The following is a 16392-nucleotide window of genomic DNA, read 5'->3' on the forward strand; positions in this document are numbered from 1 at the left end:
ACCACTAGACTGCATTCTGGTTACCTGAGGCACTTCCTGCATGTGAGGCAGCTCTGAGGCCCGATCCACATTGGCTGCCTTCATCATGGTTCGGTGGACTTGACGAATCCTACCCAGATCTTGAATGGGTGCAACTGAGTACACAACTCCATCTGGTGCAGGGGCCTGTATTACCTTATGTAAAACAGGACTCCTGGCATCTTGGATCTTGGTGCGACCGCGCATGATGCAGTTTTTCAGGTACACTAGCTGCCCCTCTGCCAATGGATCACAGAGGGTTTGTTGGTCATGCCGGTCTTTGCGTTTCAGGGCAGCTGCCTGTAGACGTTCCCTGGGGCCATGGAAGGCCACTGCAAGGCGGCGCTGATGTTCTCGCACCCAGTCAGTCACTTGCCCCTGTTCTGGCTCTTCAATCCTGCCCAGAAGGAAACCGACCGGCAGTTGAGGTTCTTGGCCAAACATCAAGTAGTACGATGACTCACTTGTTGACTGATGAACAGTGGTGTTGTAACAGAACACCAATTGAGGCAGGTATTCTGGCCAGTGTCTTTTCCTCTCTGCTGGCAGTGAGCGCAACAGGTCATGCATTGTCCGATTGAACCGCTCACACTGCCCATTCCCCTGGGGGTGGTATGGTGTAGTCCGGGATTTCTGCACTCCGTACAGGTTACACAGCTGACCGACAACAGCATTTTCAAAGCTGCGTCCTTGGTCGGAGTGGAGGCGAGCGGGAACACCAAAACGGAAAAACCACTCCCTAACAAGGGCGCTGGCCACCGTTGCGGCTTTCTGGTCTCTGGTAGGCACCGCCTGTGTGAATTTAGAAAACACATCAGTCATTATCAAGACATGCTCTCTCCCGTCAGTAGCTGGCTCCAGAAGGGTAAAGTCCACTGCTAATATTTGGTTTGGGCGGGAAGCCAACAAATGCCCCATGGGTGCACTGAGTTTGGGCTGAGAGGTCTTTGCCAGGATACATCGTGTACAGTCTTTGCACCATTGTTTATTGTCATCGCTCATTCCTGGCCAATAACATCTCTGCCTTACTAGCTCAGTGGTGCGTTCAATCCCCTGGTGGCCATGGTCATCATGCAGCTGCTGCAGGAATTCTTCTTTGAGGCACATAGGTAACAGGAGCTGTAGGACCTCCTCCCCTCCATCCGGCCGCTGTATCTTGCGAAAGATCAAACCATCCTTACTTGTGATCTTGTCCCACTGCCGTAACAGTACTCGAACCGGTCCTGACAGTCTGTCCCGAGCACTGGAACTTGGGGCTTCCTGTGCTTTCCAGAATTGAAGAAAGGCACCAATAGTTGGGTCTGCTTCCTGTAACAATTTGAGATCGTTTACAGTATACGAGGGAAAAGCAGAGAAGGCATACTGGGTAACCTGCGGCTCCTGTCAAACAGCTTGATGTATAGCAACCGGGATGGCTACTCCTTCCAACATTGACCCAGTGCTCATCCTTGTCATTGCTGTGGGTGGCTGCCTGGACAATTCATCTGCATTTGTATTAGCCCGCCCTGGTCGATATCTTACATCATAGCTGAATGTCGCCAGCTCGGCCACCCAACGATGCTCAGTTGCCCACAGCTTGGATGTTTCCAACTGACTTAATGGATTGTTATCAGTCCACACAGTGCAATGTTGGCCCCACAAACACTCCTGAAACTTTTCAGTCATAGCCCACTTCATTCCAAGGAACTCTAGTTTCATGGAACTATAGTTTTTCTCTGCTGGGCTGAGGCTTCGACTGGCATAGGCGATGGGTCTAATCCTGCCATCCTGCTCTTGAGACAAAACTGCTCCAAGGCCTGCATGGCTTGCATCCACTTCCAAAAAACGGGAGGTTAAAATTAGCAAATGCCAGAGTGGGTGCAGTCACCAGTCTCCTCCTAAGCTCATTGAAAGCTACCTCACATGCATTGCTCCAGTGGCTCTCCAGGGGTGGTTCTTTTCCTTTTCTGCCTGCCAATTCAGCAACCAGGTGATGTAATGGCGCAGCCAGCTTTGAAAACCCCTTCACAAACCGCCTGTAATAACTGGCAAATCCAAGGAAGGACCGAAGCTCAGAGACAGTTGTGGGGTGTGGCCAATTGGCCACAGCTGACACCTTGGATGGATCCGTAGATACCCCTTCACGGGAGACCAGATGGCCAAGGTAATTGACCTCCTTCCTGAAAAAACAACACTTTTCCAGCTTAACTTTTAGTCCTTCTCTGTGCAGTCGACTCAGAACCCGATCCAGACGATTTAAGTGGTCCCCCACACTGGAAGAGAACACAATAATATCATCCAGATATAGTAGGAGGGATTGACAATGTTCTGCCCCAAACATCCTCTCCATCAACTGCTGAAAAGTAGCTGGCGCATTGCACAAACCAAAGGGCATCCGGTTGAACTCAAATAGCCCAAATGGTGTGCAGAAAGCAGTCTTTGAGCGATCTCTCTCATTCACCGACACTTGGTTATAGCCGCTAGCCAGGTCGAGCGTGGAAAACCATTTGGCCCCACAAAGGGCATCCAAAGACTCCTCAATGCGGGGAAGAGGGAAGTCATCTTTCCTAGTCTTGCGGTTAAGATGCCGGTAATCGACGCACATTCGGAGGGAACCATCCTTCTTTTGCACCAGCACAATAGGAGAGGCATAGGGGCTACTACTTTCCCTGATAACCTGACTATCCAACAGCTGTCTCAAGTGGGCCTTCACCGCCTCATAATCAGAGGGGGGCAACCGCCTATACCGCTGTCTAACAGGCTTGTCATCGAGCAAAGGGATTTCATGTGAAATCAGGTTAGTACAGCCGAGATCACTTTCAGACGCAGAGAAAACTGACTCATGCCTCAACAGAAATGTCCTTACTTGTTCCTGTTCGGTCTCCGATAGCTCAGACAGATCAATGTTCTGTAACTGTTGGCCAACACTACTAACGTGACCCTCGTGGACCTTGATAGAGGCTGTAACCCCAGACTCCTCTGGAATCTCACAAATCCCTGAAGGGAGCCCTTGAACTGTGGCTTGGACCAGATTACCCACAATGCTGCGTGGGTACAGTTTTGTCTGCGTGAGCGCTACATTCACAACTGGAATAAAGGCTGTGCCATTCTCTACACAGACCAAACAAGGTGAAACCAAAAGGCCATCCTGTAACGGGCTACTAGCTGGCTCCAGCAAAACAGACGAGACATTGCCAAAGTGTGGTGCGCAAGTGGCTGCTACCAACTCAACTGTACCTCCCGGTATTAGAATAGGTCTGCGGCCTCTGACCTTGGCCAGGCCTGTTCGGACTTGATGACGCCGGGATTGATGACAAAACTGTAGCGCCTGTTGCCATGGAGGTGAAGCATGCACTAGGGGTGGGAGATCAAACAAAGAAGGCCCATGCTGACCAAATAGCACATCATAGCACTGATTGATTACATTCATCCCTAAAACACCAGGCACCGCAGGACGAGGCTGGCCCGGGGGATCTTTGACCACTAGCCACCCTCGTTGAGGAATTACTTTTCCCAGCACCTCAACCGTGAACTCTGCGTAGCCTGTGTAGGGAATGTCCAAACCATTGGCCGCACGTAGGTGCAACCAATGACAGTGCTGAAGGTCATCTTTAAAATGCTCCAAGAAAAAGCTCTCCACCATTGCAGACACCATTGAACCTGTGTCCAACAGACAGTTCACAATTACCCCTCCCACTCTAACAGCTACCTTAGGGCACTGTGCAACAAGGGAGGTCAAGTTAGGGTCAACCGAATTCTCACTGTTAGAGCCAGTAAGGTCCCCTTCCAACGTGTGGCTCAGCATGCTGGAGGGAACTAGATTCCCACAACCTGGGAATTAAGACCACTATTCGCCTGTTGGGGGGATAGGGTAGAAGGGCTCCGAGTGCGAACGCGTTCATTATCACATTCTTTTGCATAATGACCCACTTGCTGGCATCGCCTACAAATGATGGCTGCACTGTTTGGCAGAGTTTGCCGCGGAGCTCTCTGTAATGTAGCCATAGCATCAGTCAGCTTATTAATCTGCTCTTGTTGTTTTAAGATTAGAGCACGCAACTCCACCAGTTCAGGGCCAATGACACCAACTGAGGGAGGAGGGGCGCCAGACTTCACATTTGAACCTTGTATAGTACAAATAGAAGGGACTGGATAAAGGCCACCACGACGATCCTCCCCTGGTCTACCTTCACGTTCCCACTGAATTGCTGTAGTCCGTGCCTCCCACATAGACATTTGCGGGGTTAAACGCACCAGCCTTTTTAACTCCCTACGAAGGTCTGGATCCAGGACATGTTCAATAAACTGGTCGCGCAAGAGTTTGTCTGATTGAGGCGCAGACTCAGGGGAGGTCTGCTTAATCTTGTCCATGACTGAGAGCAGGGCATGAGAATACTCTTGGAGGGATTCACCCTCCTGTTGTGTTCTGGAGAAAAATTTCTCCTGCAAGGCTACATAAGAACTTGAACACCCATACAGCTCCTCAGAATATTGATAATCTTTTCTGGGTCTTCCCTCTCACATCTTGGCCTATATCGTATCTCCTCTTTAGCTTCACCCTCTAAATGGTCAAAGATGAAAAACGCTTTATCAAGAGCACCTAGGCGTCTAACACGTACACAAGCTTCAACTTCCTCTACCCAGTCATCGATACCCACCCCCACACGCCCTCGGAACACTGGACACTTTCACTCCCTAGGGAGGTACATCAATCTGTCCAACAAAGCCGGGCTTGGTGGGTCCACAAAGTCTCTGGGATTAGCCGGGCCGGCTGAAGCTTGCTGCTGTAGCAGGCGATCATTGGCCTCCTGAAGCTGGCGAACCTGGTCTCTTAACTGCTCCACTTCATCTGCCATCGCTGAGATGGAGTCTCTCTGAAGCGCTGGGCTGGCAATGTAGCACCCTCGTTATTCAAGTCCCACGGTGTGCCCACTGCTGTTTTGCTTTTCAAACAAACAAACTAAAAAGACATTTAAAAAAACAAAAATCCAGATCCAAGTCTTAAATTCAGTAGAGGAATCCGATCCTGCCGACAACGCCACTTTGTGACCGAACGCCCTCTTACATTTGCACCCCAAATGGAGACTGGATTTGATAGGTTAAAAAACATACAATTTATTAAAAACTTGACACAAATTCCATAAAAGAGAAAGTTAAAATAGACTCGGACAGTTGGACCGCAATCCAACACTGCATGAGGGCGGCTGCCTCCAGGATCGACTCAGCCCCACTGCACTGGCGGGTAGCCACAAACACCACCAAGGGAGATCTCTGATCCAACTCTCACCAGGAGTACCTGCTCAGGGCCCAAATGCACACAAAAACACACCACAACCCAAACAGTGATTAGAAGAAAATACAAAACAGAAGAGGTGCACCTGAGCAGGTCACCACTAATTTATGGGCTGAAAACAGGGGGGGTCCCCCTTACACAATACTATATATGGCACCCACCAGCTACCATAAGGATAAAAGAAGGAGGCAGCCACCTTCAGCCAGGTCCAGACACCAAGATACTAAAACTAAAAATGAGCACAAAACAGTTTAAAAATAGATAAAAGCAAGGGTGTCAAGGTTGGTTAAAACATTAAAAACAATGACTAAAAACACTACAAGCAAAACAGCAGTGGCAACTCTGCTTGAAAAGGAAAAATAAGTTAGTTCTCCCCTGGGACAAACACATGTTTTACAAAACCTTATATTACCTCTCATGCCCCAGGGTCAGAACTCATGCCACCACCTGTTAGTATAAATAGAATTTAAAATGTTGCAAACTCAAATGCTTAAAAACTTTAGTAAAATGACTCAAATGATTAAAAGCTTTAGTAAAAAAGGTCCACATGTCAAGCTCACCCACCAAGGCCAAACCTATGGAGTGATATTTCTGCCACCACGTTGCACACAAAACTTTCTAAGTTGAACACAAAACTTTCTAAGTTTGTTGCTCGAAAATTTTTGTTTTTGCTTTCAAAAACTTTTTTTTGCTTTCAAAAACGTTTTTTGCATTTGCAAAACACATTTTTTCGCGTGCGTTGTGTCAAATCTTGCTTTTGTTCTATCTTTGATTTTGCTGACTACTTTGAGCGCGACTTAGCGTGATATGACTGCCACTGACATCGCCAAAAATAAATTTGCATGCGTTTTGTGTCATCTCACTTTTTTCCTATCTCTGCTGAGTTAAGTTTCGGTTTGACGTCACCAAGCTGCCATCAAACAGCTGCTGATTGGTCCAGATTCTGACCAATCAAGTGTCTCTGTCTTATATTGACGGTGCGCCGAGCCAGACATGGACTTTAGACTTTGTGTCGGTGTTCGTACAGGGTTCTGCCGTTTTCAATGATTCTGGCCCGTTTCTCTCAGAGTAAAACCCAGAAGGAGCAGTAAAGCAGCTAAAATCAAACAGAGTTTAGCATTTATTCATGTCAGTGTAGTGATGAACGTGTTTAAAATGTCTGCAGCAGAAAAAAACATGTCCAAACTCCGACTCCGTCCAGCAGGGAAGCAACACTTTTTAAGATTTGTATCTGAACTATTGTTTTATTTTAGTCAAAAATGGTAGAAATATTAAGAGAAAATAGCATTTTTATGACTAATATTTTTTAACTTTGGACAAACGCTTACAAGTTCTAAAACATAAATGATAATTAAAGTCAAAATATGCCTCGTCTGTGTTATATAAATTGAGTCTCCTTTGGTGAGCCATCATTCTTCTGCTTATTATTGCTGTTCATCTGATCCCAAACACGTGTGCAGCATTAAATAATTGGTTGAATGCTGTAAAGCATTCAACCCTTTGTTTTCCTGTTTCTCTTTATTTATTATCGTAACTTATAGTATCTTCCGCCGTTTTTTGGCACTTAACTCCTTCTACAATTTTTAACCTATTTTAACCATTCCACTTTTAAAATGTTCAGCTCTTTCAGCTTATTCCTGCTATGACTTTTGGTTTTTCAAATCCTTGTACTTTTTAAGATATTAAAGTTTTTCCGGGAATTTTTACCCTATTAAAATACATTGGGAAGTTATGGTGCATGACGTACCCGGTTCGACACCCGGTTCGGACGCTTCAAAATTTTCTTCCAATCACCTTTGAAAATGTTCAACTCTTTCAACATATTACAGTTATTACTTTTGGTCATTCAAATCATTGAACTTTTTAAGATTTTCCAGGATTTTCTAGGATTTTTGCTCCTTTAAAATACGTAGGGAATCCTTGTGTTTAACTTTTTTTTTACAGTTTTTCACCTATTTTAACCATTTTACTTTTAAAATTTTGAGCTCTTTCAGCTCAGTTCAGCCATTTCTTTAACAAATTAAGCTTTTTTTCAGCAATACAGCATTCAACCCTGCATTTTCTTTTGGAAATGCAGCTCCTTCTAGTATGTGCTTTGAATCTTGTATTGTTTTGTTTTAACAAACAGACCTTAAAGAAAATCACACTTTTCACTAATATTTTGCTCTGCAGGATTCACAGATCACACACAGGCCTGTTGATTTAATGTCAGCAGATAAACTTTACAGTTTCAGGAGATCCTCAGCCATAAATTCAAAAATCTGACTTAATAAAAATGAACTAATGCTGAAAAAAGAAAGTATGAATTATTGTTAAAATTATATTTTAAAAAATGAAAACGTCTTCATCCAAAAATACAAAAATGAGGGTAAAAGAGCTGGTTCAGCCCAATGAGTTATATCACTAGAGGAGACACGCCCGCTTTAGCAGCCTGGCCGACGGTGGCGGAGCGCGACGCCATCTTGGTGAGGTCGACGACGCCCACATGACAATGATTTCTATTGTATTTAGTGGTGTCTAAGTAGCTTTTATATACTATATATATATTTATATTTATTTATACATATATGTAAATATATTATATTTATATATATAATATATATATATATATATATATATATATATATATATATATATATATATATATATATATATATATATATATAGATACATCATTTTTTGTTAAAGAAGAGAAACAGTCAGCCTTAAAAGCTCAAACTTTAATGAAAATGCATTGTTACAGGACTTCTTACAAATAAAACAATTATTACAAAGAATTTTTTTAAATTATTTCTAAACATTTAGGAGTTTTGGACCTCTTTGACATGTAATTTAAATTATTTAGAAAAACCCAACAATAAGTCAATAATAATAATAACAATAATAATAATAAATCAATAGTTAGTAAATACAAACAATAAATAATAACAATAAATAAATAATAAGTCAATAAAAAACAAGTTTATTAATATTAATAACAATAATAATATTAATAATAAATAAATAAATAAAATATTCAAAAGAAGTCCAAAAGTGAACAATAGATTTACCCTAAAAAAGAAACAACAACAACAACAACATATAAAAACAATAGATTTATACTGATTCATGTGAGTGATCAATTTGTGTAACACAGATTCTATGGTGTCGTGTCATGGTGGCCCTTCAGTTACTCTCCCCCACCTTCTCTGCCTTTGACGCGACCAGCTGTTCTCACTCACCTCATCACTGCTGCAGCCTTCTTAAGGAGTCTGTGGATCTTCAGCCGACGCCAGTTCGTTGTTCCTCCCATGGTGCTTAGTCTGACCTATCCTTGCTCCTGTTTATTGCCAAGTTTCGTGTCTTTAATTATTCCTCTCGATCTGCCTCAGGAATTATCCACTCTGATACTCACCTGGTCGCAGTCCTCTGGTCACTCGTGCTTCGCTCCTGGATCTCCTCGTCAAGACGCCTCCAGCCAGCTGACGCTCCACCTTCTGGGAAGACGCCAACACTCATCTTCAGCCAAATTAAAATCTACTTCAGACTTACCTCCTGTCCGAGTCTCCTTCCGGGTTCCAGCACTTGGGTCATTCAGAATCTGCGTCATATCATGACAGTGTCGGGTTTCAAGCAAACACAAATGTTTCTAACATAACCAGACTGTATTGCTAGTTGGTAACCACAGTGATCCATCTGGGTTAGCTCTTTTTATTGCTAAGGTCCACTTTTTCCTTAAGTCTGAATCCATTGGAAACCTGCAAGAAAAGTTCAGTCACTGAGTCAGAAATGTATAAATCTATATTACTATAATAGCCTAATATGCTGTATACAGGTTTAGCAAAATAAAATTTACATTTATGTCGACAGCAAATTATCCGTACATCGTGCAGCATGTTGATAACGTCCCTGCAGCATCATGCATGTCAACAAGTGTGTGATTAATGAAGCCCCTGCAGCATTAAAAGAAAAAAATGATAGTACTTACCTGTGAAATGATATACCTTCCTCCTTCATGGACTCAGTTCTCTGATTTTGGCAGTTGAAACCCGCACAATGAACTGGTATTATGCAAAAAAAATGTGTTCACATGCATGCACTGCAGTAGTAACTTGACCCCACTAAGATGGCGGTGCTCTCCTCCCATGAGGAACCACGTGATGTCTCCTCCAGTGATATAACTCATTGGTTCAGCCTCTGAGCCTCGGCAGCAGACACCATGTTTGATTCAATATGGCAATTTGATTGGTTAGAATCTGGACCAATCAGCAGCTGTTTGATGGCAGCTTGGTGACGTCAAACCGAAACTTAACTCAGCAAAGATAGGAAAGAAGTGAGATGACACAAAACGCATGCGAATTTATTTTTGGCGATGTCAGTGGCAGTCATATCACGCTAAGTCGCGCTCAAAGGAGTCTGCAAAATCAAAGATAGGACAAAAGCGAGATTTGACACAACGCACGCGAAAAAATGTGTTTTGCAAACGCAAAAAACGTTTTTGAAAGCAAAAAAAAGTTTTTGAAAGCAAAAAAAAGAGTTTTTGAGCAAAAAAATGTGAAAGTTTTGTGTTCAACTTAGAAAGTTTTGTGTGCAACGTGGTGGCAGAAATATCACTCCATACAAACCAGGAAACCAGCATCTAGATGGAACTCCCACTGCTGCTATTTATCAGCCTTGTGAGCCAATCACAGCTCAACAGACAGGTGCTGGCCATGAATGTTAAACTATGGAACACCATGAGGGACAAACCACCACCCACAGCTCTGTCTGTCACACACGCACGTTGCTGAAGATCACTGAAGGCAGAGGTGGGCAGTGTCCTCTTTTCCTGAGCCACTGCCGCACGCCTCCACGGCGTCCTCTTTTTCGCCGCGTTAATCTCCGTGTTAGCGGCTTCCTCCTCAATTCCACGGGTAGATCACTTGGTGCGGTGTCTCCCCGATGCCGTAAGGTTAATAAGGACTCCCTGGCGTAGACGTGTCGTTGAGCTCCAGCCAAGGTCACAGGAGCGTTGGAGCAGCTTACCCCGAGAAGTTCTCGGACAGCTCCAAGCAATAGCAACACGAAAATAAGGACTAAACGCATTCTTGCATGTGCAGGATCAGGCCAGCGGAAAAGTAAGAAAACTCAGAAGTTAGGACCAAACATTCACACAAGCATACAGAAACAGCACAGCACTGAGGCCCAGGTCGCGCCATCGGACGTTGCACAGTGCAGGCAACTTTCTTTTGCATAACATTCAGAGCGCACGTTGGTACAGACGTGCTATGAAATGGGTTGCCAGATTTGGGTCTTTTTTCATTTTATTTTTTTCGCCACTTCGGGGCCCTGCAGGTGACGGGGGCCCTACGCGGCTGCGTAATTCGCGTATAGGGAGGGCCGGCCATGATAACAATAGTAATAGTTTTCTGAAAAGAGCATTCACAAATCTTGGCTTTTTTTTGTCATTTGCATGTTTGTTTTTTGGCAGAATGTGTTTCCTGGTACCAAGTTGTCAGTCGAACAGGAAGTCTGCTATAATGATGTAAATGTGTCATTCTTGCTGTATTTTGGTCATTTGCAGGCCTCGCACTAGAACAAACTTCCCCTAAAGATTTGAGAATGTGACTCCAAACTCAGATTTTGCAAACTAGACCCATGTCTGATGTTATATTGCGAAGCTTTTACATTTTTCAAGCATTCAGCTCCTATTTTGTTCTCAGCTGTTGGACATGACAAGTTATTCAAATAATACTAAACTTAAAAAAAGAATGAAAAACTTTCAGCAACTAGAGTCCTCTTTTTGTAATTCTACCCCTTTCTACTTTTTGATCACACATTATTTTGCATTGAAAACTAAACCTACAATCAATACAAAAATGACTTATTTACATAATGGCATCTGTCCAGAAACCAATTTCATGATTTCATTCATTTTAATCTTTCCTACTTTTTATGCTCTAACCCCGACCCTATATTTTTTAACTTTTCTAATCCTAATGTCTAAAGTTACTATACTAACTGGCCTACAACTAAAAACTGTACATTTATTTGGCAAATTTTTTAAGGTTCCCTGCCGGCTTCATGGATGCCAAGATAGAAAGCCGGTTGGGTGGTTTTGTAGCAGGGTCCGCCAGAGTCATTCTTTTCCCTACACACACCAGAGGTGACGTGTCCTGACTCATTCCTGTTACAGAGACTTTTGGGTCTTTGCCAGTGGAGCTGGTTTGAGGATGTGTGAGCTCGTGCTGGACATCATTTTGAAGGCACTGATCAGGTTTGCTGGGTGGCAAGCTCTTTCTATGGTTATAGGAAGTGCGGGCTGGATTTCCGTACTGAACGGAAGGCAGTTGATACGGGTCCCTATGGGTCCACTCGTTTAGCTGAAAGGGTTCTTTTGCCTTTCCCGTTTCCCCTTTCATGACACCGCTGTCTCTTTTTGTCTTGGTGTCATCGAGTTTCTCTGCTGCCCCAGGTGCCACTCGTCTTGTCGTATAATGTGTTTCTTCATTTTTGCGACATATATGTAACAGGACATTGCCATGTATGTCTTTGAAGTGATGTGCATTTGTTGACTCCATGTTTTTTCTTTGTTCGTGTGAGGGATTCCGCGTGCACCTATCAAAAAATGTTTTCATTGATTTCCAAGAGGTCTATATGTAGACTTTTAACTATTATCTGATGATGTCATTCTGTCAAATTCTGACACTGGATTACATGAAATGATGTCACAATATTAAATGTGACATCAATGATGTGTCTAACGACATCGTTGTGACTCATTTTGACATCAATTTGATTCAGTCTAATCAGACTGTAATGATGTCATATCTGATGATGTCAAAGTGCATCTCTACCTGATTTAGGCCACACACTGGTTTAAGGACAATATTTTCATTGACCGCCCTGTACGAGCCAGAAGTTGCTGTCAGGTGTACAATCCTCAGATCAGAGTGGAGTCTTTGCTGGTCACAGCCATCAGTAAAGCTTCTGCCCAGCAGAGGGCGGGTCGCGCCGGCAGAACACGACCAGGGAAATGCTTCCGTCTCTACACGGAGAAAGCCTACAAAACTGAGATGCAGGCAAGTAGGGATGGGTATCGTTAAGGTTTTAACGATACTACTACTCTTATCGATACTGCTTATCGATCCGGTACTCTCTTATCGATACTTTTTGAGGACGAAAAAAAATAAATAAATAACAAATTAAGAACATAAAGTGTTTTATTTCCTCACTATGCAACAACATTGTTTTTTTTAACAAAACATTTTACTTTATACATGAGAATTTTCCAGACAGGATATTTATTTAATTATTTAATCAAATTGTTTTTATTATTTATGAGTGTGATGTTTCATTTGATCTTTTGTCCACTTTCCACAACCTTGAATAGACTTTTCTGTCAAACACCAGAGTTAAGTTAAGTTAAATGATGGAAACAAATTCACTTTGATGCAGACTCCTTTCTATTTTGCCAACTCCATTTATTTTTCTTTAAATCCAGTAAACCCAATAAATGATTTTAATTTTAAGGATGACGACTATCATTAGTTATTAATTATTATTAAGTATTAGGAAGCAGCTGATAGTTTGTCGCGGGTCTGGAATCATAAGCGGGGAGTCTAAGCCCCGCCTCTCTACCTGTTTGTTGTATGCTCCGCGTGCAACGCCCCCCCCCCCTCCCGCTGCCCCAGCCTGTTCTGCACAAACAGCGCAACATACGGTCATCGTAGCAAGGTGAAAGCATGGTAGGCAAACTGTCACGGTGAGGTGGCTCGAGAGCCGGTAGGACCCAGAATGCAGAGGCAGGAGGCACAAAGTTCCGGGGCAAGGGGTTTAATTACAAACACAAACAAAAGCGCTGCAGAGCAGGATGACAAAAACCAAACGAAAACTCACTGTGGCGTGGCGAGGGGCGAGGGACAAGGAACGAGGAACAGGGCATGACATGGCATGAACACCAGAACAGGAATACTAATGGACCAACACAGGAGGAAGGCAGAGACAAGACTTAAATACAGACAGGGCAGACAAGACACAGGTGGACACGATCAGGGCTGATGGGGACCAAAGGAAGTAAAACTCAAGAAAACAGACAAGACAGGAGACTTTCAAAATAAAACAGGAAACAGAAACAAGACAGAACAAGGACCAAAAACAAGACAAGTTCAAATCATGACAGTACCCCCCCCTCAAGGAACCGCTCCGAGGTTCCAAAAGTCACATGAGGGGGGGGCCCCGGAGGATAAACCTCGACGGGCACAAGAGTCCAGAGGATGGCCGGGGGTCCGCGCCGTCCGGCGAAGCAGGTCCGGAGGACGGCCGGGGGGCCGAGCGGTCCGGCGAGGCAGGTCCGGAGGACGGCCGGGGGGCCGAGCGGTCCGGCGAGGCAGGTCGGGCATGAGATGCGTGGAGTCGTCAGGCGTGGAGTCGTCAGGCGTGGAGTCGTCAGGCGTGGAGTCGTCAGGCGTGGAGTCGTCAGGCGTGGAGTCGTCAGGCATGGAGTCAGGCATGGAGTCAGGCATGGAGTCAGGCATGGAGTCAGGCATGGAGTCAGGCATGGAGTCTGGCGGGTCGGGCCAGCAGTCAGGCTCTGGCGGGTCGGGCCAGCAGTCAGGCTCTGGCGGGTCGGGCCAGCAGTCAGGCTCTGGCGGGTCGGGCCAGCAGTCAGGCTCTGGCGGGTCGGGCCAGCAGTCAGGCTCTGGCGGGTCGGGCCAGCAGTCAGGCTCTGGCGGGTCGGGCGTGGAGCCGAGCTCAGGCGGGTCAGGCGTGGAGCCGAGCTCAGGCGGGTCAGGCGTGGAGCCGAGCTCAGGCGGGTCAGGCGTGGAGCCGAGCTCAGGCGGGTCAGGCGTGGCAGTGGAACCGGGGACCCGTCGGGGCGCAGGCGGCACCCCCCTGGGGGCCGGGACGGGTCGGGGCGCAGGCGGCACCCCCCTGGGAGCAGGAACGGGTTGGGGCGCAGGCGGCACCCCCCTGGGAGCCGGAACGGGTCGGGGCGCAGGCGGCACCCCCCTGGGAGCCGGAACGGGTCGGGGCGCAGGCGGCACCCCCCTGGGAGCCGGAACGGGTCGGGGCGCAGGCGGCACCCCCCTGGGAGCCGGAACGGGTCGGGGCGCAGGCGGCACCCCCCTGGGAGCCGGAACGGGTCGGGGCGCAGGCGGCACCCCCCTGGGAGCCGGAACGGGTCGGGGTGCAGGCGGCACCCCCCTGGGAGCCGGAACGGGTCGGGGTGCAGGCGGCACCCCCCTGGGAGCCGGAACGGGTCGGGGTGCAGGCGGCACCCCCCTGGGAGCCGGGACGGGTCGGGGTGCGTCCGGGACCACCACTGAACGTGGTTGTGGTGCATCCGGGACCACCACCGGAACATGACGGGGATGGGGTGCATCTGGCACCACCACTGGAAAGCGATGTGGTGCGTGCCGGACCACCTCTGGAACAGGAAGGGGACGGCGCGGACGACGGCGACGACCCCCCCTCATGGCAAGACGGCTCCCTGTGAAGTCCAGGTGGCTCCCACTCCAGGCATACGAGGCAAACTGGGCCTGGTCAAAAACCCAGTAAGACCTCGTGCGCTCGGCTTCCTGGCAGTAAGCCTCTAGGAGCTGCATGTCCCGCTCTGCTGGGTCCAAAAAATATGGTTGGTCCATTCTGTCACGGTGAGGTGGCTCGAGAGCCGGTAGGACCCAGAATGCAGAGGCAGGAGGCACAAAGTTCCGGGGCAAGGGGTTTAATTACAAACACAAACAAAAGCGCTGCAGAGCAGGATGACAAAAACCAAACGAAAACTCACTGTGGCGTGGCGAGGGACAAGGAACGAGGAACAGGGCATGACATGGCATGAACACCAGAACAGGAATACTAATGGACCAACACAGGAGGAAGGCAGAGACAAGACTTAAATACAGACAGGGCAGACAAGACACAGGTGGACACGATCAGGGCTGATGGGGACCAAAGGAAGTAAAACTCAAGAAAACAGAAAAGACAGGAGACTTTCAAAATAAAACAGGAAACAGAAACAAGACAGAACAAGGACCAAAAACAAGACAAGTTCAAATCATGACACAAACTTAATAATTTTTACGCAGAAACGTTAGTTCTTAGTCTAGGGCGCTCACGTGTCCCCTACGAGATCGCCACTGACTGTGTGTGTGCTGCCTTGTCTTGTGTGTGTGTGTGTGCGCGCGCGGCGCGTGCTCTCTGAACAACAGCCCCGCCCCCCGTGCACACAAATAGACAGACAGAGCTCTCCGCTTCAACGAGAATACCGAAATTAATATCATCATTAAATAACGGAAAATTGACTGACTTGGTGAGTTAAATATGGCAGATAACGCTTATATTTTGTGGGACAAAAAAAAAAAAAAAAAAAAAAAAAGTATCTTCTCCAGTACCGATAGCAGAACCGTTCAGGTCAGATCTTAACGATACTGCGGTCTTGAAGAATGCGGCCCCGGGGCTGGTTCAATACCGGGGCACGGTACCCATCCCTACAGGCAAGTGACTTTTTCTGCAGAAATCAAAACCATTTTTTCTTTGAATGAAAAAAAAACTGTCCCACTGTCTTTCATAGTTCTATAATAAAGCATGAAATAATATACTTTGTATTGGAACCAGTCTCTGGGTCTGGCTTCACATGAATGAAAACTGTTGGACTATTTAAGAAATCCTTCTAACAAGTAAAACTGCATCTTTCGCAAACCCATAGATGCTCAGCAAACTGAAGGACAAACCATTTGTAATAAATAAATGTAGAGAAATGAATCACCTTGCAGTGGTTAAAAGAAAATTCCTGTAAATTGAAAAATGTTTTTAGATCCAAACCTTTTTCAATTTTGTTTGGCTTTATAGTTCATTTTGATTCATACTTTAGTACATTTAACCAATTCAGTTAGTTTATAAAAAGCAGTTTTTACAGATCTAAGGATACAAACTGGACAAATGTGAAACCTTAAGGAAAAACATATCATTTTAATCCTCTTATACCAGAGTGTTTACATACTTTTGACTTCCAAAACGTTTACGCAATTAACACAAGTCCAGCAGAAGCGGGGAAAAGCAGTTTTGCACTGATATGTAAAACTTTACAATAGTGAAGAGCTTTTGTAATCAACACACATCAACTGATTTTGTCACGGAGAACA

The 16392-nt window shown here is 45.8% G+C and overlaps 3 long non-coding RNA genes across 3 annotated transcripts; 1 reads left to right on the forward strand and 2 right to left on the reverse strand.

Moving 5' to 3' along the window:
* Positions 1-5114: 5114 nt before the first annotated feature.
* On the reverse strand, positions 5115-5866 carry LOC144993279 (uncharacterized). The gene is made up of 4 exons (XR_013657059.1): positions 5855-5866; positions 5703-5737; positions 5452-5513; positions 5115-5293 (listed from the first exon to the last, which is right to left on the reverse strand). It is a non-coding gene; the product is annotated as an uncharacterized LOC144993279 (long non-coding RNA).
* A 2599-nt stretch (positions 5867-8465) lies between these two features.
* Positions 8466-8820, forward strand: LOC144993297 (uncharacterized). Its single transcript, XR_013657061.1, has 2 exons — positions 8466-8583; positions 8662-8820. It is a non-coding gene; the product is annotated as an uncharacterized LOC144993297 (long non-coding RNA).
* LOC144993286 (uncharacterized) lies at positions 8512-8823 on the reverse strand. Its single transcript, XR_013657060.1, has 2 exons — positions 8685-8823; positions 8512-8609 (listed from the first exon to the last, which is right to left on the reverse strand). It is a non-coding gene; the product is annotated as an uncharacterized LOC144993286 (long non-coding RNA).
* Positions 8824-16392: the final 7569 nt, after the last annotated feature.

Source organism: Oryzias latipes, chromosome 1, assembly GCF_053564925.1.
Source record: "Oryzias latipes strain Hd-rR chromosome 1, Olatipes_Hd-rR_3.1".
In the NCBI taxonomy this organism is placed as follows: domain Eukaryota; kingdom Metazoa; phylum Chordata; class Actinopteri; order Beloniformes; family Adrianichthyidae; genus Oryzias; species Oryzias latipes.